General features: G+C 41.0%; 1 protein-coding gene across 8 annotated transcripts in view; it reads left to right on the forward strand.

Annotated features, from left to right (window-relative positions):
• LOC134545533 (protein N-terminal asparagine amidohydrolase) overlaps positions 1-27,964 on the forward strand; it is a 346,287-nt gene that overhangs the window by 290,848 nt on the left and 27,475 nt on the right. The window lies entirely within an intron of this gene.

Here is a 27,964-nt window from a genome sequence, read left to right on the forward strand (position 1 = left end):
CAGCTTTGCTCCACGCTTCAGCAAATATGCCACCAAACACCACTTTGTTTAATACTTTACCAGGGTTTCTTCTTAAATGAATTCGGCATGCTTCATTGTAGTATTTCTTTAAGGGGCCAAAGAGATACACATCAAGTGGCTGAAGCTTGTGTGTAGTGTGTGGGGGTAAACATAATAAAGATATATCGTTCGCTATCGCTTTCTCGGTCGTTGGGGGATCCGAGCAGTGAGATCCGTGACCATCAAGGATCAAAATTACTGGTCCTGCTGGTTTGGCAACAATAAAGTGGTCTATGAACGAGAGAACTGCTCCTATTTCATGTAACCACTCTCTGACATAACAATCTTTGTACCTGGTGGCATTCCAATTTCATAGTTGTCATTGTGTCGTTGTCCTTTAATCACAACAAAAGGAGACACATAATGGCCAGCTGCAGAAACACAAGCCATGACACTCACAGTCTCACCTTTTTCACAATTAGTTTGACTGACATCCCTTTTTCCTAGCTGTGAGATCACTTTTTTTGGTTTGTAAATTAGCTGAAGGCCACTCTCATCAAAATTGAAAATGTGAGATGGTTTCTTCCACAGATCCAGAGAGTCCAGTTACTTTGAAAAGTTGACATAAAATTGAGAAATTCTCTCTTTGGACAGCCCTCTAGCTCTAGCGAATGATAACTCTTCGGATACATGGACACTGAGAGTTTTGTGACGTCCTAAAAAGCCCCTAATCCATGTATTTCGAGGCACATTAAAAGTTTTTGCAGCGTTAGAAAGGGGATGTTTTTCCTCTTTAAAAGCCATCACAGCCCTCGCCATATTTTCTTCGGTCTAACTACACCGGTCTGTGGTGCGGTCTATGTTTCGTACCATGGAAATAAACTCTTATCTGAAACAAAGTAATTAGGTTCTGGTTAGCTTATGTAATCCTCCGATTTATTTTGGAAGTACGCTTATGAAAGAATTGGAAATATTTTAGTGTAAATAGTTGTCTGGTTCCATCACATTTTATTTGCACTGGTGTAATCTTAATGAAAACAAGTAAAGTTAAACAGAATCCAAGAACCAATATAAATTTCTCTTCTGTAAATCAATTGATGTTAACTGGTCATTATGGCGGCTGAGTATAACTGATATAGAGGAAGCTTTCTCCGAAAAGAGTGAATAATACAAGTTAAATGATATATATATATCACTCTATCTCTGTCTCTCTTTTATATTTAAATAAAATCTGTCATGCGTGCGCACTTATACAACAAAAACAGACGAACTGCCGCTATATTAAATGAAATAAACAAATTTTTTTGACACGATTCGTGCTCCAACTATTGAAAAATACATAGTTATACCATCTCAGTAACCTTCATGGTTATATATATATATATAGTTACGAACGTGAGCAAGGCTGGGACACGTGCAGGTGCAGAGCTGGCTGGCGGCTGCCGCAACATGAGATGTACCGCGCGCGCCTGGAAGATAACATGGGTTGTCGCTTCCCCCCCCCCCCCTCCTTCCCAACACTCCACGCGCGGCGCCCTGCCTTTGACACGTAACTGACACCTGACAGCTGCGGAGTTACGCGAGCCGCCGACACGTGTTTCGAGAGATTTCTGCCGTCGGGACGGCTCGGAGTGACGCGACTGGCCCCAGCCGCGCTCGTGAGTTCCAGAAATGGCGGCTGATATATAAAAAGAGGACGTCGGCCTCGGGAGTGCAGTTGAGTCAGTCAGAGTTCAGGCAGGAGCTTTCCCGCGGTGGAGTTTCCGGGGCGATAATACCGTGGGTGCGGCAGAGTGGCGAAGTCCTTGGACGAAGGTTCCAGGGCAGGGAGTGAGTTCAGAGTGAAGTCGGGAGTTTTACCGCGGTCGGGTTTCCGGGCGATAGAGCGGCGAAGTCCCTGGACGAAGGTTCCAGGGCGAAGAGTTCAGTTCCGGGCGATAGTGTCGCGGGCGCGGTGGAGTCCCGAGCTAAGTTCCGAGCGTGGCGTCGAGCGGATCCTCGGCGAAGGCAAGTGCGTCGGCGGCGGCGGAGTGTGGCGTCGGTGTCCCGCGGCGGAGGCCCACGAGGGGTGCTGCGGCGAGAGTTGCGCCAGAGGTGCGGCCCAGCGAGGTGTGTGGAACGAGTGACTGGGGAAGCAACATTTTTAAGTACAATTGATTAATTGGCATTTTTAGATTATTTGTAAGTGACATAAGTAGTGGTCATTAATAAAACTGTGTGTGTAATAAAATCTTTAATTGGACTATCCTTTACAAACCCTGTAAATCGTAACAATATGTTCGTTTGCACTGGGTGCCTGCAAATTTTGCTGTCGACACGAAAAGCAATAAAACAGTGCGCAGCAGTGGTGTTCGTTGCAACATCGACGTAATATTTTTTTTCCGTGCTACTATAAAAGTTCATGATGTGTTCTGTTTTATCAGCTCACTGATGGCAAAAGAAAAATGTGCGTTATCTCAATCTTAGTGGAGTAAACAAGATGAGGTTTTTGATGGCTGGATTAATGTTTATTTTTTTATAGTGCCATACAGATACATAGCTAGATCGAACTTGGAACTGTCTGAAATTGTTTTCCCCCCATCTTTGAAACCACCAGGATACATGCACACAATATTTTTTTTACTGTACTTGTAGTTCACCATCCTCTTATCGTTCTCATGTAATATGCCAAAAACTGGTTATAGCCGCTGTTTTTGAGTATGCGATGCTTTTTTTGTCGTAACGTTAGCAAGAATAACTACTTACAGAAATTGACTGCAAGAAAAGCTGCGACATTAATACATATTTGCTTTCAAGCATTTGCACAGTAATTATATTTCGGTATTATGTAGCTGTCCGCGTGTGCTGAAATAACGTGAAGAAGTTTTCTTGTAGTCGTTACATATTCAGATTTATGAATGAAAGTTGTTAATAAAATAATGGAAAGGGGGAAAAACTGTTAACCTAGGATGAGAAACTCATATTGTATATTATCTAGCCGTAAAGGAAATTGCAACGGTATTTTTTAAATATTTTAATCAAAATTTGATTATTTAATTTTTTTTATAAATTTTAGAATTTACTTCATTAAAATCGGATAATAAATAAATATATTCAAGTTGGCAGCCGTAACGAAAATTGCAACGGTGAAGTCATATTTAAAAATGCCGGAAAACAAAATGGCGGAATGTTTGAGAAAACAAAATGGCGGCGATGACATCATCCAAATTGGTGGATCCAAGATGGCTGATCCAAGATGACCGTCAAGGTCAAAGGTAAATGTCATTCAATATGGCCGCCGTGACGTCACTATCCAATATGGCGATCAGCACCACGGCATACAGCCAGAAGCCGTGTCCCAGGACATACTTTCGTATACTACAACTTTGATAGAAACTAATTACGAAATATAGACACTGTGTTATATGAGAGACATTATATGAACTACAACCTATAGGATTTCTCATAAGATAACAAGTATTCGTAAAATTCCTTCCATACGCTTAGAGCTGGGTACGCCCTGATTCTACGTACATGTTTGCCATGTTTACAAGATATCACATAACTACTGAGTCGTAATACGGCGTAGTTTCTTCGAAAATTCAGAAATGTGGAGAGGGTGTCCACATTATGGAAAGTCAGGGAAGTTTAAATTGGACAGGGATAGTTTGGAAATCCTCTTTAAAACACGGAAAAGTAATGTACATTCCTCAGTGATAGTAATTTAAGGGGAAAATGTCATGCTCCGGTATGCAATCACAGTAGTGTGTACTAGCCGGTTCTGGGATAGGGTACTGAGCAGTGGTGCCGACCGCCATCTTGTATTGTAATGTCACGGCCGCCATATTGTATGAACTTGACTGTGACCTTTGATCTTGAACTTTGACCCCGGCTGCCATTTTAGATTCCACCATTTTGGTTTCTAGAACTGTCCACCATCTTTGATTTCGCTATTTTGTTGTCTAGAAATTTATACCTTTTTCAATTCTAGAACTTTTCGCTATTTTGGATTATGTCACATCTGCCATATTGAAAATTCGTAATTATTATCAAAAAATTAGAAAAAAATTTAAATACATAAAACTGTTATTTAAATACTATTTAAATAAACTTTTAATAAAAACTCATTAACCTAATATACTTTGAAATCCTTGATTCATACCTGGCGAGGTCATTCTATTATAAATGGTGACAGATTCTGCCTCCAAAGAGACTACCAGATTAAGACCCCGACCACTTTGACCAAGGAATGTATTATTTCCACTATTATGACGTCACTGCACTCATCTTGGATGCTGCCATGTTGAATTCGGTTATCGTCTGATAGTGTGTGCTGCTGCCATCTTGGTTTATTAACTTCCTGCTAGAGCACATTAACAACAATCACCATACTGTCAACTGCCATAGCATTCACCATCATGTAGAGAATCTTGGCCGCCATTTTGACAATTTATACTCAACCTAAGCAAATTTTAAAAATTCCAAAAATCATTTTTAAAAAATACGCATTAATATATTGATTCGATCGATTTTCATCCTTTTTTCGATCCCAAGCAGTGCATAGTCAAATAAATTGACTCATTAAAAATCATTCTACGTGACATTACATGAAATAACACTGCAAATCTTACAAATATAATTGTTTATGTAAATTCTACTCTACTACAAACACTGAGAATATGCTTCATTATTATCAACTCTCAGTTCCACGTTGTTTTTTTTTTAGTCCAGTCCTTTACACTTCTCTGCACGTCTTTACAGAACGTCTTTTCATGACATTTCATTACTATGTACTGCACACTTGTACCTCCCTGGGGCTGGGTTTTCGCGGCAGTAGTGATTGCCACAATTAAAGAAAGTCTTATAACAGTAGATACGACAGTAACCAAGCATGGTTGATGATAGCACAACAGCACTGGTAGATGATGTGGTCAACGCTGTTGCCGGAACTGTAGACATGAAGATCTCAAGGTCCCCTCGGCTGACGTAACTGCACTCGTTGAAGTCTCATGTATCGATGCGTCTGTAGGCAATGTTGATACATAGCCATAAAGACTGTTAATGGAATAAAAATGTAGAATAACTTCCAGAAGAGTCTAACCTCGCTCTTCCGTAATCAAAGGCGAAGTGAGAGTCACACTAAAGACAAGCCATTTATACATCCATGTACAAAAGACACGGACATTGCAGAGCCAATAACTTTTAAGTTTGTAGCTTTATTATTTTGTAATGCATTTTGAGTTTATCAGGTAGACAAATTATTACACCGCATTTTTGTTTACACAGATGAGAGTTTTCTATGGACAGAAAAATATTTCTTGGCGCTTAGCATTTTTTCGCTAGTTAAGCATATTGCCACAGAAGTTAAAATATCTTAATGTGCCTTTTGAAGTTTCCATTCAAGCTTTTGGAATTTCTACAGTAGGAACAGTTTGGTGATGGAAAATTGCTAGTTGTTGCCGCATCTTACATTGAAGTCACTGTAGCTGATGGTGTGGATTCCATCGAGTTCTGGAGAAAAATTGCTGAACGTATATACCAGGCTAGTCCAGCTATACGATCCGCACTCCACCAACGATAAAGGCGCACCCGTGATTGGTTGGGAAAATGTTCGCGCCCAATAAGGCAGAGCGACGGACGCGCTACTGTGGTTCCAGCATGATGCCTTGTCCCGACCGATGGTCGGTCGTGTCGCTGTGACTTCCTGTGGAGGGGTTAGGGCGGTCTCCCCTCCCTTCCCCATTCATATCCAAACCCTCCAACTAAAGGAAACTGTAGGTATATTTAAAAAATGATCTACTCCAGGCTGAACCTGTCCTTTGAAATCAGTTCTTTTTTACGTATTAATTAAAACTTTTTATTGACACTCTATGTGTGCGAATTTCTAAACATGAATTCAATAGTAAAATCTACAATCGAACAGGCCAGAAGACACTTTATTAGCATGAAATAAATCTTATTTAAGATCGGACGTGATTCTGCAACTGAGAGTGCGAATGATTCGTTGTTACGTGTTCTCCATATTTCTCTATGGATGCGAAAGCTGGATGGACCCTTGACATAAATATAGAGAAAGAATAATTTAACTATCTAAATAATTTTCATTAAATTGTAATTCTTATAATTTATATATAAATAGTAAAAATATTTATGAATATCTTTTTTTTAATTTAAGAATGAAAATATTTAATTTTTATTTAAATTAAATTGTTTAAATAAATTAAAATATAATCAGTACCCGCCGGTACAACTGTCGTGTCGGCCGGGTGCCAGAAGGAGTTTGCCCCGAGGGAGGGGGAAACTCCTTATCGCTCCCGCCGGAGACAGGCCCTCCACTTCCCCGGCCGCTCGTCGCCCGGGCCGGGTCAGGCGCGCTGCGACCTCTCCCGTCGCCACGACGAACCAGCGCTCTCATCGGCGGCCCACCACACCCCGTAACTAGGGACATGTGTCTCATCTAGCGGTTGCTGGCGGCCGTCTGCGTCTATTTGGCCGGGCCATTCAGGACGCGTTTGCTTCCGCACTGGGTGTGCTGACAGTAGACGTGCACCTGAAATAAATACAGCCAACAACGAAACACAGACAATGCTACAAAGTTTTAACACACGGCTAGTATAGCCTGGTGCTCTAACTACATAATGTCCCATAACTCAACGTCATGCCGAGAACAGTTGTTAGACATTAAATGCAGTTATTTCAAGTAAACTTTTTGTTAAATACTGAGTACTTAAAATTTACCCAAATAGCTAGGGTACAAGTAATGTGATACACACACCAGACATTTACAGTATCTCGACCAAAATAATCCACAAAATTTCTGGTTGTCTGCCGATAACATTCTACTGAAACGTATAACAGTGATAAAAAAATGTATTGCTACCTATTATTAAAACAAAATGTCGTACTGATAATGCCTGACTTCATAATATCTTATTGTAATGTACAATTAACACTTCTTGATTTCTGGGTGGACCTCGTCCATGGAACTGATGTATTTACCAACGTTTCGGTATGCCTTGCTGCAACCATCTCAAGGGCGCCTATGTTTTCATATTGTTATTTTACTTTATTTTTTATTTTATTTTCGTTCATTAGACCACACAAGTGTTTTTACACAATGGTTTTGGACACGTAAAAATAGCAGTGATTTGTTACACAAGTTCTACACATAACGTACAAATATAAACAGACATAAAACACATATTGAAAATTACCGTGGAAATTAGTAAGCATTACAAAAATTTTTAAAAAGGGAGATTTTAATGGACAAGGTTTTATGGTGATAAGTTTAATTCGTACTTAGATATTCTACTGAGGAATGGTAACGTTTTACAGCAAAAAGCTGGGAAACATATTTTAAATAGTTTAAGACAGTTCATTCCTTTTATTGAGATCCTGCTGTAATGTATTGCATAACTTACCTCGTCAAGCATGAACTGCATTAGAAGTGGTAAGCATGGCCCACCAAGTTTGATGTGTAGACTACACGTTGTTTATGCTGTGTGCCGTGCGTACGAATCTGTGAGACGCGTATACAGGTATCTGTGTAAAGCACAGCTGCGGAACGCCTGCGGTGTCAGGCCTGGCATCCGGCGACTAAGAGGAGGTGCCGAAGGAGGCGGAAATGGGACGGCGGTGGACATTCATAAGGGGTATCTGTGACAACTCACAACGCAGGACGACTTCAGTGGGACGGCGTCGACCGACCGGCGAGACCACTGCCATCTATATTAACGCCATTTGGAGGAGAAAACATGAAAGGAAGACCTGTACCTCAGAGAGGGAGAATAAACTATTAGTGCTGTGTACTGTGACATGCGTTCCTGTAGCAGTGCTTCTGAATTCACACTGGGAGTGGATCCTAGTTCCTGGGATAAATACTTCAAAAATAAAAGTTGTGGTCAATAAAACTGGTTTTTTAAGCTGAAGAGGAGGCTGTAGGAAGCTGTTGGAGTAATAAATAGAGGTTTTTTTTTCTTTCAAACTGTGAGATATTTCGTTTGACGATGTCGTGGAGTTAACGGTGTGGTATTATTGCTTTTCAGACCCATTATCTTCACTAATTGAGTGCCAAAGCATCTCAAATAGTTTATAGTAAGAATATTTTAAGATTCACAACAAACACTCCCGTGAAGGCTGGAATATATATGTCACCTAATGTTTACGTAAATAGTTATGGCTGTAAGCTCTTACACCACACAAAACTAGCACAGTAGTCTGGCTGCAATGGATCTAAACTTAATCCAGTCCCTGTGTGTATTTTGGTTGTTTTAGCTTGCGAGAAATTAATGCTTCTGTAGTAGGTAGTGTGTAGTCATAATGAAAAAAAGAAGTATTCCCAGGATAAAATCCGTTGTAGCAGACTAATTTCGAAATTAAATGCCGAAATCTTTTTTTTTTTACTTAGAATAGTCACCTTTGATAATAGATAAAGTTTTTAATATAAAACACTGTACATATAAACTAAATAAGTATATTAATTGAACAAAGTTCTACAACCACCGCCAATTTGTCGCTTTATCAAATGTATTTCATTGAAGCAATTTAGGGTAACACTTTTACGATCCACATTTTTGTGACGTGTTTCTACCGCCAATTACATGAATGAAATAATTTTGCTTCAGTGAAAAAAATCGCTGTGATTGTAGAAGTTCATTCAAAATTATACATAATCTAGAGTATAGACGCTCAGTGAGCTATCTTAAATAGATACTTTATCTATTCTTTACAGTAAAATTGTTGTTCAGCTCCAACATAAAGCACGTATACCAGCCTTGGGAAGCGCTTTAGACCGTAAGTCAGTCGTGTAGAAGTTTTCAATTTATTTGGTCGTATTGATGAACCTGCAGTCTAAGTTTGTCGATCGAATTCTGACTCATTCTGTGTACATTAAAATAATATTTGGCACAATCTAGTCAACAAACTCATATTTTTTATTTATGAATGAAGTTCTGAAATGAACATTTAAGAACGACGTAAAAAGCTTTCCGATTGGCCGAAAACGTAACACGGTTTTAGGAATAACACATTATGCATTAGTTAAACCTATAGTGAACTCTACTTAAAAGTAACACCACACTTATTCAAGTGCTTTTTGCAATGCATGATTGGATAGCTAGTTAGATTGAACAGCCTTGAAGTTTAACTGTCATGTGTGATACTGTGCTGTGTGGAATGCTTATGTATAAGTAAAAAAATAACAATAACTAATACGAAGCATCACATGTAAGTTGGCTTGGAACCTTTGCAGTATTAATTTAATACAATTTTAGGTCCGGAAAATAATTAAATATTACGCAGTGTCAATAGTTCTCTATTAATAGTAATTAATTATTACATAAATATTCTGCTAATTCCAACATCAGACTGTTATTCACATTAAAAACTGATGTAATCGTTAATTAATGTAACTTATAAGCAAATTGTAGCTAATGTTAGTTTTTAAATCTGATTAATTTGACTTTTAAAAACAAACGTCTGAATGTCAGGAAGGGAAAAATTTTACAAATGTTTTTTAAATAAAGGTGTGGATCAGCAAATGTGTACCGTCAGTTTTAGTGTCCTTGTTTATTTAAATAACGTGCGCCAAAGTAAGGTTGTTTGCGCTTTGCACGTATTTGAAAAAATTATTTAAACTATAAGTAGGCTACGTAACGATTTAACAACGTGCAGCGAAATGCAAAGTTTCAGGAGACCTCAGGCATATACAAGCATTTATGTTGATTTCTGAGAGCTCATGGTAGTTTGAACGTAACTGTTGATTCTTTAAAGACAGTAGTGAATCAAAAATTGTACATACAAATTTGTAGCATTTGAAGCCACTGCTTTAAAAGAAGCCAATTTGCGTTCATTGAATTATATGGGCATATATATATATATATACATATATAAATATATACATGTATATATATTGTTACGAACGTGAGCAAGGCCGCGACACGTGCAGGTGCAGATCTGGATGGCGGCCGCCGCAACATGAGATGCGCCGCGCACGCCTTGAAGATTACAAGGATTGTTGCTTTTCCCCTCCTTCCCTCCGCTCACCGCGCGACGCCCTGCCTTTGACACGTAACTGACACCGGTCAGCTGCGTAGTCCCGCGCGCCACCTGGCATCTGCCGACACGTGTTTCGAGAGATTTCTGCCGTCGCGTCGGGTCGGCGCGGAGTGCATTCTATAAATGGCGTCTCTGATATATAAGACGAGGATGCCGGCCTCAGAGTCAGTGAGAGCTCAGTCGAGAGTTCTCCCGCGGCGGAGTTTCCGGGGCGATAGTGCCGCGGGTGCGGCAGAGTGGCGAAGTCCTTGGACGAAGGTTCCAGGGCAGGGAGTGAGTGAGTGAGTGAAGTCGGGTGTTTTCCCGCGGCGGAGTTTCCGGGCGATAGTGTCGTGGGCGCGGCGGAGTTTCCGGGCGATAGTGTCGCGGCTGCGGCGGAGTCTCGAGCGAAGTTCCGAGCGAGGCGTCGAGCGGATACTCGGCGAAGGCAAGTGCGTCGGCGGCAGCGGAGTGCGGCGACGAAGTCCCGCGGCGGAGATCCACGAGGGGTGCTGCGGCGAGAGTTACGCCAGAGGTGCGGGCCAGCGAGGTGTGTGGATTGTAAGAAACGAGTGACTGGCGAAGCAACATTTTTAAGTGCAATTGATTATTTGCCATTTTAGAAGATTAATTGTAAGTTACATAAGTATTGGCCATCAAAAAAACTGTGTAGTGTAATAAAATCTTTAATTTGGCTATCCTTTTACGAACCCGGTAAGTGTAACTATATATATATATATATATATATATATATATATATATATATATATATATATATATATATATCGTGATTTAGGAGCCAAAGATGGTTACCGTGAAATCTGACTTTATTTGTTTAGTATTACTAACGAACGCAACCCCTTAGTACATAATAAAACCTTGTAAAAATTCGTATTATTTTCACGAAAATAAATAATACAATATTTATATAAAACTTAAGTGCAAGTTTATTCTGTGCATCTAGATCGCCCGTGGAATCCCGATATCGTGTGGGACGAAACTAAATTCCTTTGGTTTTAGGCTGAGTGGTTGGCAGTGTCAGAATCGTAAGCGACTGATTTCAGATTAGAAAAAAAGCATTTATGTTTGATGGTGGATTCACATTTGAAATAAAACATTAACATAGAACATGGATCGTGAGCATAATATTTAGCGCCATATTTTCAAACCTTATTATACCCAAATACGGATCGTATGCAACGGAGAGAGGTTGTGTACGTAGAAAAAAAATGCCTGTGCTGTTGAAAAAAAAAACTTTTAGAAACCAGTTGCTAAGAAATGTATTGTAACTTTGTATATCACATGGATATGGTTATTTTTGCATATAAAAATACGTTTTCGAGATAAAATCGAGTATTTCTTATGAATATTTACACTTAATATTATTATATTTTAATTTATAATTCATTCAAGCATAATTTTTTCAACAATGGCAAAGTTAATCTAATATTCAACAATTTGACTTTATTTCTTTGTATCATGCTTATGTGCACAGTTAATACCGGAGATCTATTCAGGTAACGGTTTACAAATAACTTTAACTATTGAAAGTACTGGGACAACACAAAGCATAAATGCCCGGGTAAAAATCCGAACACCCTAATACTGCGAACACTTATTTTTTAATGACACAGTTTTTTTTTCATGTAAATGTACATATTTAGAAATATTTGTAATTTTACATGATATATTTCTGTTCCATTCACAAAAAAAAAAAATACAGCGTAGACATTATTTTGATTTATATCAATGTAAACATAGTAGGGAAACATTTTGGTGGGAGTTAGGAGCTGTTTATATTTATATATTACTAGCTGCCCGACCCAACTTCGCACGGCTATACTAATGGAAAATAATTAAGCCACATCTCCCATTTACAGTAATGGTAAATTAAAAAAAAATTCAGTGAAAATTTATTACAATGCTGTATAATGTACCGGAGAGAAAATGAATAGCACCGATGGTTTCCCGACTCGTGCACGCAACGTACAACTGACGTACCCTTACTTTGCTACGGCAGTCTACAGGCAGATCACTCTTGAGCCGCTCATTATACAAGCCCCTCCTTGTGGGTACGCCACTGCCGCGCGATGCCCGTTGCCATGGAGACGCAGAAGGCATGAACAATGCAAAATCCTGTTCTCATGCAGACAAAGTACCCACTGTTGCCTGGTTTTAACCACCCATGGGGAAATGTCATCCTGCGTAACATAAGGAACATTACTGTGAAGTTTCAAGTCTGTAAAATATATATACTTGAAAAAAAGGGCAATAAAAACAAATTAAACACAGAGAGAGGAAAAAAAAACAATAGTTTAGGTTTGCGATTTAAAGTGATAGAAAGTATTTAAATACTAATTGAACTCTTATGAGGGTACTGATTGCTTCGTTGTTAATATCACACAGGTGTTTTTTTACTTGCATGGGAAAATTAAGAATGATAAGGCATCTAGTGCGTGACAACAATGTTAATAGGCAATAGGAAATAAACTTCTAGCGCCTGCGGCATTGTCAACACACACTTCGTACGTGTATTGCATGTTGTATCTAACCCCCTCCAATGCATTTGATTCTAAATTGGACTTTTAGTAAGGATCCCTATTATTGATAATATAATATAGCCTATAGCCTTCCTCGATAATTGTACTATCCAACACTGAAATAATTTTTCAAATCGGACCAGTGGTTTCTGAGATTAGCGCGTTCAAACAAACAAACAAACTCTTCAGCTTTATAATATTAGTATAGATTGCTCAGGTATTTCCGTTTCTCTTCTCTAAATTGTATGACACAAAGTCGCTAACCGCGTCTGTCTCTTTGTTCGCTTCTTCTCAGCTAAATAATGGATTTGGATGCGGTTTTCACCATCGTTTAGAGAATTTCATCCGGAAGGCATATAATACTGTTGCGAACGTGACATTGGCCGGGACACGTTCAGGTGCAGAGCTGGCTGGCGACTGCCGCAATATGATATGCGCTGCGCGCACCTGGAAGATAACAAGGATTGTCGCTTACCCCCTCTTTCCCACCACTCCCCGCGCGGCGCCCTGCCTTTGACACGTAACTGATACCGGACAGCTGGGAGTTGCGCGAACCGCCGACACGTGTTTCTGAGAGATTTCTGCCGTCGGGACGGCTCTGTGTGACGCGACTGGCCCCGGCCGCGCTCGTGAGTTCTGGAATTACGCCGGGGCCTATATATATGCCCGAGGAAGTCAGTGAGCGGAGAGAGTCAGTTCGGAGTGTTCAGTCGGGAGTTCTCCCGTGGCGGAGTTTCCGGGCGATAGTGCCGCGGGTGCGGCAGAGTGGCGAAGTCCTTGGACGTAGGTTCCAGGACAGGGAGTGAGTGAGTTCAGTGGAGTCGGGAGTTTTCCCGCGGTGGAGTTTCCGAACGATAGAGTCGCGGTCGCGGATCCTCGGCGAAGGGAAAGTGCGTCGGCGGCGGCGGAGTGTGGCGACGGAGTCCCGCGGGGGAGACCCACGAGGGGTGCTGCGGTGAGAGTTGCGTCAGAGGTGCGGCCCAGCGAGGTGTGTGGAACGAGTGAGTGGGGAATAGACCTTTCTTTAAGTGTAATTAATTATTTGCATTTTAGAAGATTTTTGTAAGTGACATAAGTAGTGGCAATAAATAACACTGTCAAGTGTAATAAAATCTTTAATTGGGCTATCCTTTACGAACCCGCGGTATTTCGTAACATTTTGGTGTCAGAAGTGGGATAGCCCTAATTTAAAGAATTTAAGATTAGTTTATAGTGAATTAAATTTTAATTAGATTTTCGAGATTGCAGCAAGTGTTAGGAACTGTAGTTAGTTTTAAGTGTAGTAGATGGGAAATTAGTGTTAGTGTTTAGTAGGGGTTTAGGTTAGCACATAGGGGAAATTGCTGTGTCGTCATAAGACATTAGTGTTGGACTTGTAGTGTATGTAAACAAGAAAGATGGCTGCCGACGAGCTTAAGAATGTCCTGGCATTCTTTGCCGAAATGAATAATAAAATTGATAAAGGTCAGGAAGAAATTAATAATGAAATGAAGAGTGGCCAGGAAGAAATGAAGAATAAAATTGATAACTGCCAGGAGAAAATGGAGAATAGGTTGGACGAGATGAAGAATAAAATTGATAACTGCCAAGAGGAGATGAAGAAAGCTATGAAGGCAGAGATAGAGGACATCAAGAAAAACCAAGAAGAGATGCGAAACGAAATAGTTGCTGCACAAGAAGAAATGAAAAAGAAGATCGATGAAACCAACATCCATTTGGAGGGCAAAGTGCAGTGTTTGGAGCAGCATCTTGCAGAACAAGAGCAACATGTAGCAGAACAAGAAGAACTAGTGGCGCAACAGCTGGCCCAACTCGAGCACACCACAGAACAGCTCAAGCAAACCACCGAGCAGCAAGTAGCAGCTGTAACTGAAGAGTGCCGTCGGATGATCAAGGAAGCTGCGTCGGCTACGAAAAGGAGCAGTTATTCTGGAGATGTGAGGGTGGAAGGCGCAACCTGTCACCCAAAATTCAAGCCACCCACCTTTGATGGCCAATCATCATGGGCTGTCTGCAATCGACAGTTTGAGGCAGCTGCTGAAGTAAATGGGTGGGACGATGAAGAAAAGGCTACGGCACTCGTCTTGGCCCTGCGGGGATCTCCACTAAAGCTGCTGCAGACCATACCAGTTACAGACCAGAAAGAATATGGGGTATTAGTAGAGGCCCTTGAGTTGAGGTATGGCGACCGACACATGGGCGATGTGTACAGAACAGCCCTGAAGACACATATACAGAGATCTTGGGAAACCCTCCAAGAGTTCGAAGCCGACATCGAGCGACTCGTGCACCTCGCCTACCCAGAAGCACCAACAGAGTTCCGCCAGCAGCTAGCCACTAGTGCTTTTATAGACGGGCTCCGAGATGCGGAGGTTCAGCAAACTCTTCGGTTGGCCCGCCACAAAAACATTCGCGATGCTCTTGTTCACGCCCTGGAAAGCGAATGTGCCTGCATTGCCTCAAGAAACATGAGTATTAGAGCGAGACAGGCCATGATAGAACCTTACCACCAAGCGAATTTCAGCTCAAATACTAGCGAAGAGATTATACTTGGAACACTGAAGAAGTTTTTAAATGGATCTCAGTTTCAGAAAAGAAGGGGAAGGCAGTGTTGCTTCGTCTCAAAGAACTAGGACACATCCGGCGTGAATCGTGGTAAGAAACGCAAAGGAAGAAGTACAACCCTGTAAAACAACGATCGAACAGGAGAAGAGTCTACCGGACCGACGGAGACGTGGTCGTCCACGATGTTACACGTGTCGAGAAAGAGGGCATGTCCAACGTGACTGTCCGAATCGTGTGAAGAAGCCGAAGGAGGAAGGACATCGATGTGACAGCGGGATTAAGGAGGGTGGTAACTCACTGGTTAAAGGAACGGGAAGTCGCCTACGGTGTTCTGCTTCTGCGTGCCGACAAGGGTATTCTCAAGGAAGGTGCCCGGAATAGGAATGTGTTCAGAGGGGTTGCCTGGTGGAAAGGGAAGCGCCAAAGCAGCAGGTGCGGAAGAGCGAGACCCATAGTCACCAGAAAGCTGGCATACAGACCCGAAAAGTCGGAGGATGGCCGCGATGTCACTTCTGTCAGGAAGTGGGCCATATTCAGTACACCTGCGTAGGATGGCTTCGCCGCAAGGCTCACAACAGCGCAGTGTTACCTGTTCGGGACGAACAGGTTTAAGGATGGGGCAATGTTGCGAACGTGACATTGGCCGGGACACGTGCAGGTGCAGAGCTGGCTGGCGACGGCCGCAATATGATATGTGCCGCGCGCGTCTGGAAGATAACAAGGATTGTCGCTTTCCCCCTCCTTCCCACCACTCCCGGCGCGACGCCATGCCTTTGACACGTAACTGACACCGGACAGCTGGGAGTTGCGCGAGCCGCCGACATGTGTTTTCGTGAGATTTCTGCCATCGGGATGGCTCTGTGAGACGCGGCTGGCCCCGGCCGCGCTCGTGAGTTCTGGAATTACGCCGGGGCCTATACATATGCCCGAGGAAGTCAGTGAGCGGAGAGAGTCAGTTCGGAGTGTTCAGTCGGGAGCTCTCCCGCGGCGGTGTTTCCGGGTGATAGTGCCACGGGTGCGGCAGAGTGGCGAAGTCCTTGGACGAAGGTTCCAGGGCAGGGAGTGAGTGAGTTCAGTGGAGTCGGGAGTTTTCCCGCGGTGGAGTTTCCGGGCGATAGTGCCGCGGGTGCGGCAGAGTGGCGAAGTCCTTGGACGAAGGTTCCAGGGCAGGGAGTGAGTGAGTTCAGTGGAGTCGGGAGTTTTCCCGCGGTGGAGTTTCCGGGCGATAGTGCCGCGGGTGCGGCAGAGTGGCGAAGTCCTTGGACGAAGGTTCCAGGGCAGGGAGTGAGTGAGTTCAGTGGAGTCGGGAGTTTTCCCGCGGTGGAGTTTCCGGGCGATAGTGCCGCGGGTGCGGCAGAGTGGCGAAGTCCTTGGACGAAGGTTCCAGGGCAGGGAGTGAGTGAGTTCAGTGGAGTCGGGAGTTTTCCCGCGGTGGAGTTTCCGGGCGATAGTGCCGCGGGTGCGGCAGAGTGGCGAAGTCCTTGGACGTAGGTTCCAGGACAGGGAGTGAGTGAGTTCAGTGGAGTCGGGAGTTTTCCCGTGGTGGAGTTTCCGGGCGATGGGGCGCGGGCGTGGCGGAGTCCCGAGCGAAGTTGCGAGCGAGGAGTCGAGCGGATCCTTGGCGAAGGGGAAGTGCGTCGGCGGCGGCGGAGTGTGGCGACGGAGTCCCGCGGCGGAGACCCACGAGGAGTGCTGCGGCGAGAGTTGCGCCAGAGGTGCGGCCCAGCGAGTTGTGTGGAACGAGTGACTGGGGAATATACCTTTCTTTAAGTGTAATTAATTATTTGCCATTTTAGAAGATTTTTGTAAGTGAGATAAGTAGTGGCAATAAATAAAACTGTCAAGTGTAATAAAATCATTAATTGGGCTATCCTTTACTAACCCGCGGTAAATCGTGACAATACATTCGTAATAAATTTAAAGATCGGCGAGAATTTAAAGATCGTAGAGAAATATCGATGTTTTGTAATCAAGTCGTAAAAAACGCTTTTAAGTGGCTTACGCTGAATTATTTACGACTAATATATCAAATTAATGCACAACAGAAAAGTAGGTCGTAAAAAAAGGAAAATATTGATGGATAGTTATATGTAGTTATTTCGCATGTGACTTCTAAACAAAATCTGTTTTTGTTATCTGATGAGAAAAGATATGTTAACGTTATTACAAAGAAATTATTTAGTTTGAGCAGCACGTGTCAGTAGGTACATAATTTTTGAAAACACTTAGCACTTCCGAAAACTTTATACATATGAGTACTTACTTAATAATATATATAAATGACGCAATGTTAGTGAATCGCATCCGTGCGAAGTAGGGGTGGGTCGCCAGTTAAAAATAAATTATGGCAATTACCTGCAAAAAGTGACGATTGATAATTGTAAATAACGAAAAAAAAAAAGTACGAAAATATGTTCCAGGGTTTGAATTGTTCAGTAAAAATTTTACACAACCTATCATAACCTAAATTAATTTCTATGTTGAGAAACTGTGGTTATTCCATTTACATAGGGCTGCGCCCATAGCGCACACGTTCCTACATCCCTTAGAAAGTGCTGCCACAATGGAAAGGACGCATTTCTAAGGGTTGAATGATATCCGAACACTTTTTCTCTAACACTACCTGTTGACAGTTGGTCATACTAACATGTACGCAGCCATTTTGAGTCGTGATATCTACGGATATTCAGCGAACCGTAAACAACGACCATTCGTAAATAGAATTACAACATTGTAAGGTATCTCGGATGTTATTAAATGGTTAGCGAATGAATTTAGAAATGAAGTCAGAAATATTACAATTATATATAATGACCATTAATTACACTTAGGCTTACTTTATGTTTAAGTTCATACGTCGGTAACACTTTTATTTATTTTTTTCTCTGTCCCTGTTCCGAGTTTTAACACACTTTTTCTTTTGTTATCAACAAAACTTTAAATAAAACACGATTCAGAAGCTAAGAGACGCAGGGGCGCATCAGTGGATGCGAAAGTCGCGTCTCTAGAAATCTCGAGTTTAGTGGACGCATGTAGGGATGATTAAGGAATCCCTTGTGAGAATAATGCTGCGTCCACAGCGTTACTATTCGGAAACAGCCAGTGTCCATAGGCTGTTTGCGAGTTGTCGCGGAATAATTAATAGATTAAGTAAAAAAATTTACTTACTAGCACTACCCATACATGTCAGGTACACTTTGGAATATCATTGGCTGAACGGATTGCGCACATGTCGTGCGCGCAGGATGCGAAGCCAGCTGAGCCTGGCGGTGACGGGCCAGCTGACGCGCAGGCTGCGCGGACTGAGTCCTCGCCACGGAGGCGTAGCGGCGCGCGGTGACTCACCGCCGGTCGGCACGCGCCCTGCGTCTCCCGCCCTGCCCTGTCTCCCCATCTACCACGCGCCCACACACGCCCGAGATGCCCAGTGTGGCGGGACACGATCTGTGACGTGAAAGGCAAGCATTTTAGGGATGTCAAGATGAGAACAACTCCCACAAGCTGGGTAGCAAAAAAAAAATTGTTTTGTTATAATGAAGTTGATCTCTTAATTCCTCGCAGTTGTGTTGTTGCCGTCTTTCAGGACGAACTCTAAAAGCGTGGGGGCCTTTAAGGACGACACGGTGTCGCGCTACACACTCCTCTTCGCCTCTACGTGCCATGAAGCGAACAGGCGTGTAGTCTTTATGTCGGCAACACGATATTAAGCGGTAACTGTATACCGGAATATTGAAGTTAGAGGCTACCTGCACTTCCCTATACCATTTAAAAAAATTTCATACTGAAGACGTCTGTTAAAACATCCGTTCAAGCCTTTTTCACTGTCCAAATCTTCCATCATCTGCCTCTCCCACGATTCTAAGTGGGTACTCACTGATCCGTAGACTAATATTCCCGTGCTTTGGCAAGCTAAAGGCCGGGTTTATAAGCTACGCAAGGAACACAATACGCAAACAATGCAAGAACATCACGGTCTTTTATAAAGCATGTAATCGTGCATCTTTATTTATTGAATTTTTTTCATAAAAACATGTAAAATTGCCAATAATAATATGATTTGAATGTGATTTATTTTTTTTTTCATTTTAACAAATGAAAATGTCATGTTTATAATAAAATCGACCTCTTGGATTTGTATGCACATAACGTCTGCGTCTATAAAAAGTTTCCGGAACACTCCTCTTCAAATACGGTAAGCGGAATCGCAAGCGGTAACGCAAGAAGTTGAGGGCTATGCCTGCGTTGCATTGTTGCATGTTACGTAGTTTATGAACAAGTGTTTGAAAACTTTACTGTCGAATTTTTTTTTCGTCTTGCGTTTCCATCGTTATCGCGTTCTTGCGTGCGTAGTTGATAAACCCGACGCAGCGGCTTGGTTCCGTGCGTCGCGTCGGTGCGGATGGCGGCACTGCGCCCGCGCCGCAGCTGCGATCTCGCCCACGGCGGCGCTGCTAATGGACGTGGCTCGCCGCGCGCGTCTGCGGGCGAGCAGCTGTTCCCAGCGTGCAGAGACCCGCGTCGCCGAGTTAGGCGCGGGAGCAAGTACGTGCCGCGTAGGCTGTACGTTGTACCCAACAGTAGCGCTTACAGATATTTGTTCTTGTGGACGAAAAGGAGGGGGGGGGGGGGGAGAGATATTTGAAAATAAAACATGTAAGCGAGTCTTTTAACACTGGCCAGTGATGAGTAACATAATATCTAACCTCGATAACGAGTAAATTCATGTGATCTCATGTTGCAAAAAATACACTTACAATATGAAACTCGGAGACAAAATTTAACTTATAATTATTCTTTAAAATAATGACGAGTGTGATGAATACATGCAAATTGTGTTTTCAAATAAATTTCTGGACGCAAATCACGCATAGTTTTCGCAGTTACATAGAGCATCATTCCATTTGCAGACCGAAAATTTTAAACTATATAATGAAACTGTTAGCTACGATAAATGCGAAAAAGTTTGGAAAAAAAAATACTAAACCCCTGCTTTGGACATGATTTTCGACAAGTAATTTATATTGAAATACTGCCCATGTTAAAATTCATTAAACCGTTTATACTATAAGGTTACACTTTAAATTTGTGTACTTTGGTTTGCCCCATCCGCTACGGATGGCAGCACCGTGGTTACACGTTTCGTTTCATGCGACTTCCATTCCATTCACGATATTACTCCTACCAAATGTCGTATACCGGGAGCGAAGATGTTGCACTTTAAAATGACAATTTTAACACGTGTATTCTAAAAATCTTACATTATTATCAAAACTAACACACTGCCATAGTGCTTACAGTAGTAGCCGTAGGCGACGTGGCCTCACACAGTAACATACTGTCTTCACTGATATTGTTCGAATTGTTTCGTAACTCCGGTGAGAGGTTATATATCCCCCTCCTCTATTCCCTCGCTCCTGCGTCCGCCGCTGGTACCGAACAGTAACTTCGTGTTCTTGCAGTACTCAATTTACTTCAAACAAATACTTTTTTTTTTAAATCTCGAAGGTGTAACTACTAATTCCACGGAGTTAAGGTAAGATGTCAGGGAATGGGTATGTGTAATCTTTGCAATGTTAACAATCGAAGTCAATATGAGAACAAACACTCTTCCCCTATTAGGATAGCACATGTTGGTTCTAATGAAGTTTATCGCTAATTCCTTGGTGATGTGTTGTTAAAATATTTGTTTGTTTAACAAAACTTACTTCCAGATGGTATTTAGAGCTGTTGATAGGGGACAAAAAGTAGGGGGGGGGGGGGGGTGGAAATTCCTTTGTAGCAGGGAGGCCCGGGTGAGTTTCAAGTTTTTTTCTGCTTGTGTTTACCTAATAGTAGGAAGAAAATTACAAATCCATTGCTAATATAATTCACTGTAAAAATTTACAGGTTATGCGATACGCGCAGATTACGTGTTTTTAATTATTATGTGTATCATCTTAGCTCTTGGTATACGGCATCTAGTAGGAGTAATTTCGTGAATGGAACGGAAGTCTCATGGAATGGAAATGTGTAACCACGGTGCTGCCATCTGTGGCGGATGCCGCGAACCAAAGTACACAAATCCAAATGTGTAACCTTATAGTATTAACGGTTTAATGAATTTTAACAACATGGGCAGTATTTTAATGATATTCCTTGTTGTAAATCATGTCCAAAGCCGGGGTATAATATTTTTCAAGTCTTTTTCGCTTTTATTAGAGCCGTTTTATTATATAGTTTATAATTTCGCTCTGCAAAACGAATTATTCGATCATTTACGTATCAGCAGCAGATTTTAGCAGTGGGTGTGGAATATATTTATCACGCTCGGCATTATTTTTAATAATTCTACGTTAAATTTCGTGCCAGAGTTTCATATTATAAGTGTAGGACTATTTGCTACATGAGTACACATGAATTTGCTCGTTACCGAGGTTACATGTTACACATCACTGGCGAGTACTGAAAAGCTCGCTCACATAATTTTGTTTTTTTAATTGTGGGGTTTACCTCGACGCCCTGATCATTTTTAACGATTCTTCCTAGCGAGTTACTTCCAAACTGTTAGCCTGTATACAGCTACGGTTGGTTTTGCTAAGCAATTAACAACCAGAGTGACTTCAAGTTTAGAACAGACACCCACCCCATGGACTAATATCTCCATGACAACCTCTGCACCTGGATGCTACGCTTTCTACGCCTGCTCGATCAGGTGGTGTAAAAGGTAGCTACAGAAGGTGTACATTGGCGAAAAGTATTATTATAGATACCAGGTTATGTAATGAAGTATTTTGACTAAAGGTGTATGCATAGTAAAATTTAAAGTTCGCAATAAATGTGTGATGATTATAATAGAGGGGGAAATAATTAATACTACTTATAAAACAATTTTTAATGGAAAAATAGATAATAAAAACAATGCTGCATATTCAAGAAAAATTTTACTTTACATACATACTTTTAAAGTAAACATTACATACATAAAATTTAACATAAAATTAAATCAAATGATATTAATTACAGCTACGGTGAAGGTTTATTAATAATTATTAATTTTATCGGCTGAAATTAATTCGTAGTCCTGACGAAACCTGTCTCTAGTGACGGCACTGTTCTGCTGTCACTGATAAACCACTTTGTGGACACTTACAAATTATTTTGGTAGCGTGTATATTGACAGAATATTTTTGTGGTGAACATAAGAACTGAAATTATCATTGCGGTGGGTGTATCAGTTTTCATTCGATAGTTGAAGCTACGCGTAGTTTCAAGTTGGATATGTTATTATCTACGTTTTGTAATTTATTTATCATGTAAAATATTTTACATCTAAATATTCATGTCATACAGACTGTGGTACTTGTTGGAATAGAGTGACGCAAATTTAGCCTTCTTTTAAGTGTGAAATAAAATAAAACGAGAAAATTATTAATTAGTTTCTATTGTTTATTCTACAGATTAGCTAGGGGATAATGTGGCGAATTTCAAAAGAGCAGTCGCACTGAGTCGACCAGCTACAAAGGAACGAATTTGCTAATGCAACGAATTTCTAAATGCAAGTTTGTTTGTTTTTTGGCGAGGGAGGTACACCGTGACGTCTAATGCCATTTCGATTCATAAGCGGTCCATCGTGCAAACAGAAGTTAGTTACTGTGGTTGGTTCGTGCGCGCCTAGTCAATTCCTCCCGCGACCAGATTTACAACCTGTAATTACTACCGGATTAAACTCAAGAGGTAACTGAGGCTGTACGCTGCTTGCTATTTATTACTCGCCTGTAGTTAATGAAACCCAAGGTCGTGATTTATCCAGTTGCGCGTTAGTTGATGTAGACGAATGGCCGTGGATGTAACTCTCCCCCCCCCCCCCCCCCCCCTCTGGGAAGTCTGCTACCGAGATATCTGTAGCTACCTCAACAGGCCTGGGCGTTACTTGTGAAAAGTATTTGTTACAATAATCTTACAGGTAATCCGTTACAGTTGAAAATCAGTAATTTTTAGTTGATTCGTTACATAATTTTCGATAAAGTAATTTTAAATATTACAGTAACGCGTTTAAATTAATATTAATTTTTTGATTGATAGTGTTAAAAAATGGTGTGTGAAACGATGATTTTTGTAGAAACTATACTCGTGTGTAACATAAAATCACGTACATAAACGTAAACTCTAGAAGCAGTGTTGCCAACTAAGCGCTTATTGTAGTGTCTACTAGTGTTTTTCGCCCAAAATTCAAACTCGGTACTTGGCTCTATCCTGCCACCACTGATTCTGAGTGGGATACCATTAACACATTCAAAGAGTAAATATCAAACGAATCGTAGAAGAGGAATATTGTGCTCCAAAAAATAAAGCTAGCTATTCCCAATAATTGTACTGATGATGGAACATTCATCTAGCAATAGTGACGATAAATTTTTTGTGAAAGAGAAAACCAGACATACTTTTTGCAGATTTTGAGTTATCCACTTTTAAAACAAAATTGTAGTATTCCTGTATTCTGTTCCCTACCTGAAGATAAAGTCATAATTATAAAATACAATACGCCTTTGTCAGTCAGCCAGCTGTTGAGAGATTGTTTAGTTCTGGCGGTTTGTGTCTCCGATCCAATCTAAACTGCGCAAGTGACAAAAATTTTGATTTGCAGCTTTTGCTATACTACAACAACTAAAAATAATTTTTGTATAACTTTATAATACATTTTAAAAAGTGTTATTTTCATAAATTATTTTGTAAAACATTTTAAATACGGAAAAGTATCGTAAAACTCAATCTTAAAAGTAATTGTAATTGCAACAAGTTACATCCAAACAAGTACCGGCCCAGCCCTGTACCGCAGGACCAAACGTTCTAAGTTGCTAAGTCACAACTGGGCAACTTTAAGGGGAAAGTGTTAAAACTGTTATTTCAATGATACCGTATTTTTTTAACCAACTCCATATTTGCGTGGTCTGCAATAAGGAAGTTGTGATTAATTTCTTCTACGTGGGACACTTTACCCGACATAATGCATATTTCAACTGGACTTAGGCCGGGTTTATGAACTACGCAAGGAATGCAACAACGCAATAATGCAACAACGCAATAATGCAACATGCTACATATGCAGGAAAGTCACTGTCGTTTGTAAAGCACGGAATTCGAAAGACGTTTTCAACCCTAAAACTTGAAATTGTAAATCAGCAGAAAACTAATTACTTCCATGTGCTTCTTTTGTTAGTTTATGTTTATCATGAAATGTAATCAGATTTTAAATAATTTGATTTATAATTGTTACTTTGTTTCATTGTGCGAAATTTTAACAATTGGAAACGTCGTGAATTTAATAAAAACAACATCGTGGCCTTCTATGGACATAACATCTGTACTCCGGAAGTTTGCGGAACACTCCACTTCGAATATGAAAATCGGAAACGCAAACCGAAACGCTAGAAGTTGAGGGCGATGCTTGCGTTGCGTGTTTGCGGGTTGCAAATTTTATGAACGTCATTATTTAACTTTTTGTTTCTTGCGTTATTGCGCTTTTAGTTTATAAACCCGACTTTAACGTTTGTCAGGCACAACTAATGCTTTGGACTTGTGGAATGAGTTTCGGTGTTACGGTTCGATAGAAAACTAACTATATAGTATAATCTGCATTAAAACAAAAATAGCTATTTTTTACGTGGGCTCATTTGGTCTTGAGGTACACATAGCACGCCGTATACTCCAGTCTGACGACCAATACTTATTGGGAGGAGTTTAAGAATAACCTGTTTTTTGTTCTTGTCCTATTTGACTTTTGTTTTTTTTTATATAGTCGTGCCGAACCCCTTGAGAGTGGAGGGTGTTGTGTTTCATTGTTGACGACAGTGATAGATGGATTCTTCCTCTGCATTCTCGCTGATCTTAACTTTTTTGAAGTCACGTTTTCAATAAATTTACAGAGCGTTGCTGGGAATGAATGGACTTAATGCATCGCATGATAGACACGTGCTCAAGTTGGCAGCGAGCTAGAGCCGCGTCCACGCTCGTTTCAGATAACCGTATCTGTATCATAATCGGCCTGAGGAAAAAAAATTCTGTATCAAGCGAGCGTGACAAAAAGGATACAATGATCGGATCGAGCACGATCCCGTCAGGAGTCAAAGATGTTTCACCGATCATTAGTTCGTATCATCATCACGCAAGTTGCGTAGCCGCAGAACCATCCCAGTAGTTTCCGTTTGCGCTTCCCACATTCACGCAGTTCATTCAAATACAGGAACAGTTCTGCATGTGAAGATAGCGATAGTTTTTTGGATCGTATAACAGCGTCCCAACTTTATTTCAAACTGAACCCCCCACCCCCCCCAAACCCAATTCACCCCATCACTTTCTCTGTTGAAAAAAAATTACCTTTTTATACACCATCTTCGAGATCTTCACGCCTTACATCTTAATGCGTGATGTATGAAAATATAGCTGGTGGCCAACTGCAGCCGGAGAGAGAAGGCCACCACCGGATGATGATACAAAACTAGTGACACGCTTAGATGATACAGATACGAGATGCAGCTCGAGCTGTCTTGTATCATGATCGTGTATTAAATGCTGCTACAAATACACTGATCTAATACAAGTGTGAACATGCCGTAACGATGAGTCCGCACGACTCGAGGTCTAGCACACACTGTCCAATCGCACAGACAAGAAACACACATGCATTTGTAGGGCAGCTGGGTGCTCAACTATACCGTGCTGCTGTTGTACGGATGGCATGAAGCGATGCGACAAGACTCTGGACTCGCATTTCAAAAGTCCCGGGTTCGTTTCCAGTTCCCGTCTTCTAGGTTATTGATAATTGTAGAGATAAATCTCGTTTACTACTAATCTTCTACCCACCTAAAAATGTTGATATGTTACATATATAAGTTCACTAATGATTCTCTTAGAATAGATTTTGTCTCCTCTTAGTTATAATAATCATAAACAACTTTATGCTGCAATTTAACAATAATAATTGTTACCGGTACATGAATTAAACGGGGCTATGTTGCCAAATCTGGTTAGTTGCAATTATACCAACTTCACATGTTACACACAACTGAAACTTTCACTTGTTAAACTGGACTCTCAGTGATGAGTCTGTTCGTCCGTCATCCTGCCGAGCGACTCACAACTCTCCACACGTCCGTGATAATACTTGTCTATTTAAATGCTGTCAACTGACAAAAATGTTTGCATTTTACAGAAACATTTTCTTGTAAGGGGAGATTAGTAGACTATCATGTAGGCTAAGCTAGGCACTCATAAATAATTAAACTTTATTTTTGTGTCAACATCTTAGCTTTCGGTGTACGGCATTTAGTAGGAGTGATTTCGGGAATGCGACGGAAGTCGCATGGAACGGAAATTTGTAACCTCGGTATTGCCATCTGTGGCAGATGGCGCGAATCAAAATTCACAAAGCCAAAAGTTAATGTTTAATCAATTTTAACAAGATGGTTAGTATTTTAATAAAACCATCTTGTAGAAAACCAGGTCCAATTCCATGATTTAGTATTTTTTTCACGTATTTTTTTCCTTTTATTGTAGTCGTTTTAATTTATAGTTTAAAATTTTGGTTTGCTAATCAAATGATTCAGTAGTCGACTTTGCTGCTACGGCAACGAATTCTAGAGGCGGATGCGGAAACTACGTGTGATTAACGTCAATAAATGTAGTTAAAACACAATTCGTGAATATTTATAACGCTCGGCGTTATTTTTTAGAATTCTAAATTAAATTTCGTGTCCGAGTTTCGTATTATAAGTGTATTTGCAACATGAAAACACATTAATTTTCTCGTTACTGAAATTAGAAGTTACACATCTCTGGCGAGTACTGAAAACTAGCCTATCTTTTTTTTTTTTTTTTTAGGTCTTACATACTTTTGTTTATATTTTACGAGTAACCATACGAAAACAATTCAACTTTTCTTGGTAATTTTTTGTTTCAAATATAAAACTTTAAAATGTGTTCGAACGTAAGTTTAAAAGATGTAATGGAAATAGCCAAACAAATAAATAAACTTCAAAATATTTCAAGCTAACAAAAGTTGATAGGCAAAACCTTGCTATCATATTGGAGGTTACAGTTTTTTTTCCGCCCGCCAGTCGAATGTTAAAATTTTTCCGAGGTTTTGACGGACGGATGGATGTAAAAATAAGAGCCGTGTGATTGGCTTAAAACTCAGCCATGTACATTTGTTTACTGTTATGTAAGGGCTATTTCTTATCTTTTAACACGAGACATCCCTTTCATTTGTCGTTGTGGTGAATATCGGTTGAAAATATTTGAACTCTATTGACAAACTTTCCCGGTCTATACTCCAACTTTCTAGACACCATGGACAGAAGTGTAATTGATGATACAAATCTTTCCGCACCCGAAATTGGGTGCTTTAAGGATGATAAAACAGTCGCCTCACGAGTCCTCAGAATGCTGCGCGGCTCCTCGGCGACTGCCAAGTCCTCGGAGGGAAGTCGTCATGGCGCCGCACCGAACAATCCGACCAGCTGATCGCCAGGGCTGGCCAGGATCTCCGTGTGTTGGCAGGCTCTCGGAGCTTGTTCACCTCATTCCCACTCGTACACACCTTCCAAACAAATCTACGGCGAGAAAATATATCACGAGAAAATGAAAATTACAACGTGGCGTGTGATATCGAGCCTTGAGGTCATGTGATTGACGGACAGACGGACGGACGCGTCGGATCATTTAGAGTCCAGCTTCAGTGGCCTTTTTCAGAAACGCTACGTATGTGATTACAAGAGCTTGTTATTTTTACGATTGTTGGTAACAAGACTTGCACGCTTGTGCAGGCTTCGTACGCCTAATTAATACCCTTATAAAGTCCGTCCTTAATA

The sequence above is a fragment of the Bacillus rossius genome, chromosome 1, assembly GCF_032445375.1.
Source record: "Bacillus rossius redtenbacheri isolate Brsri chromosome 1, Brsri_v3, whole genome shotgun sequence".
NCBI lineage: Eukaryota > Metazoa > Arthropoda > Insecta > Phasmatodea > Bacillidae > Bacillus > Bacillus rossius.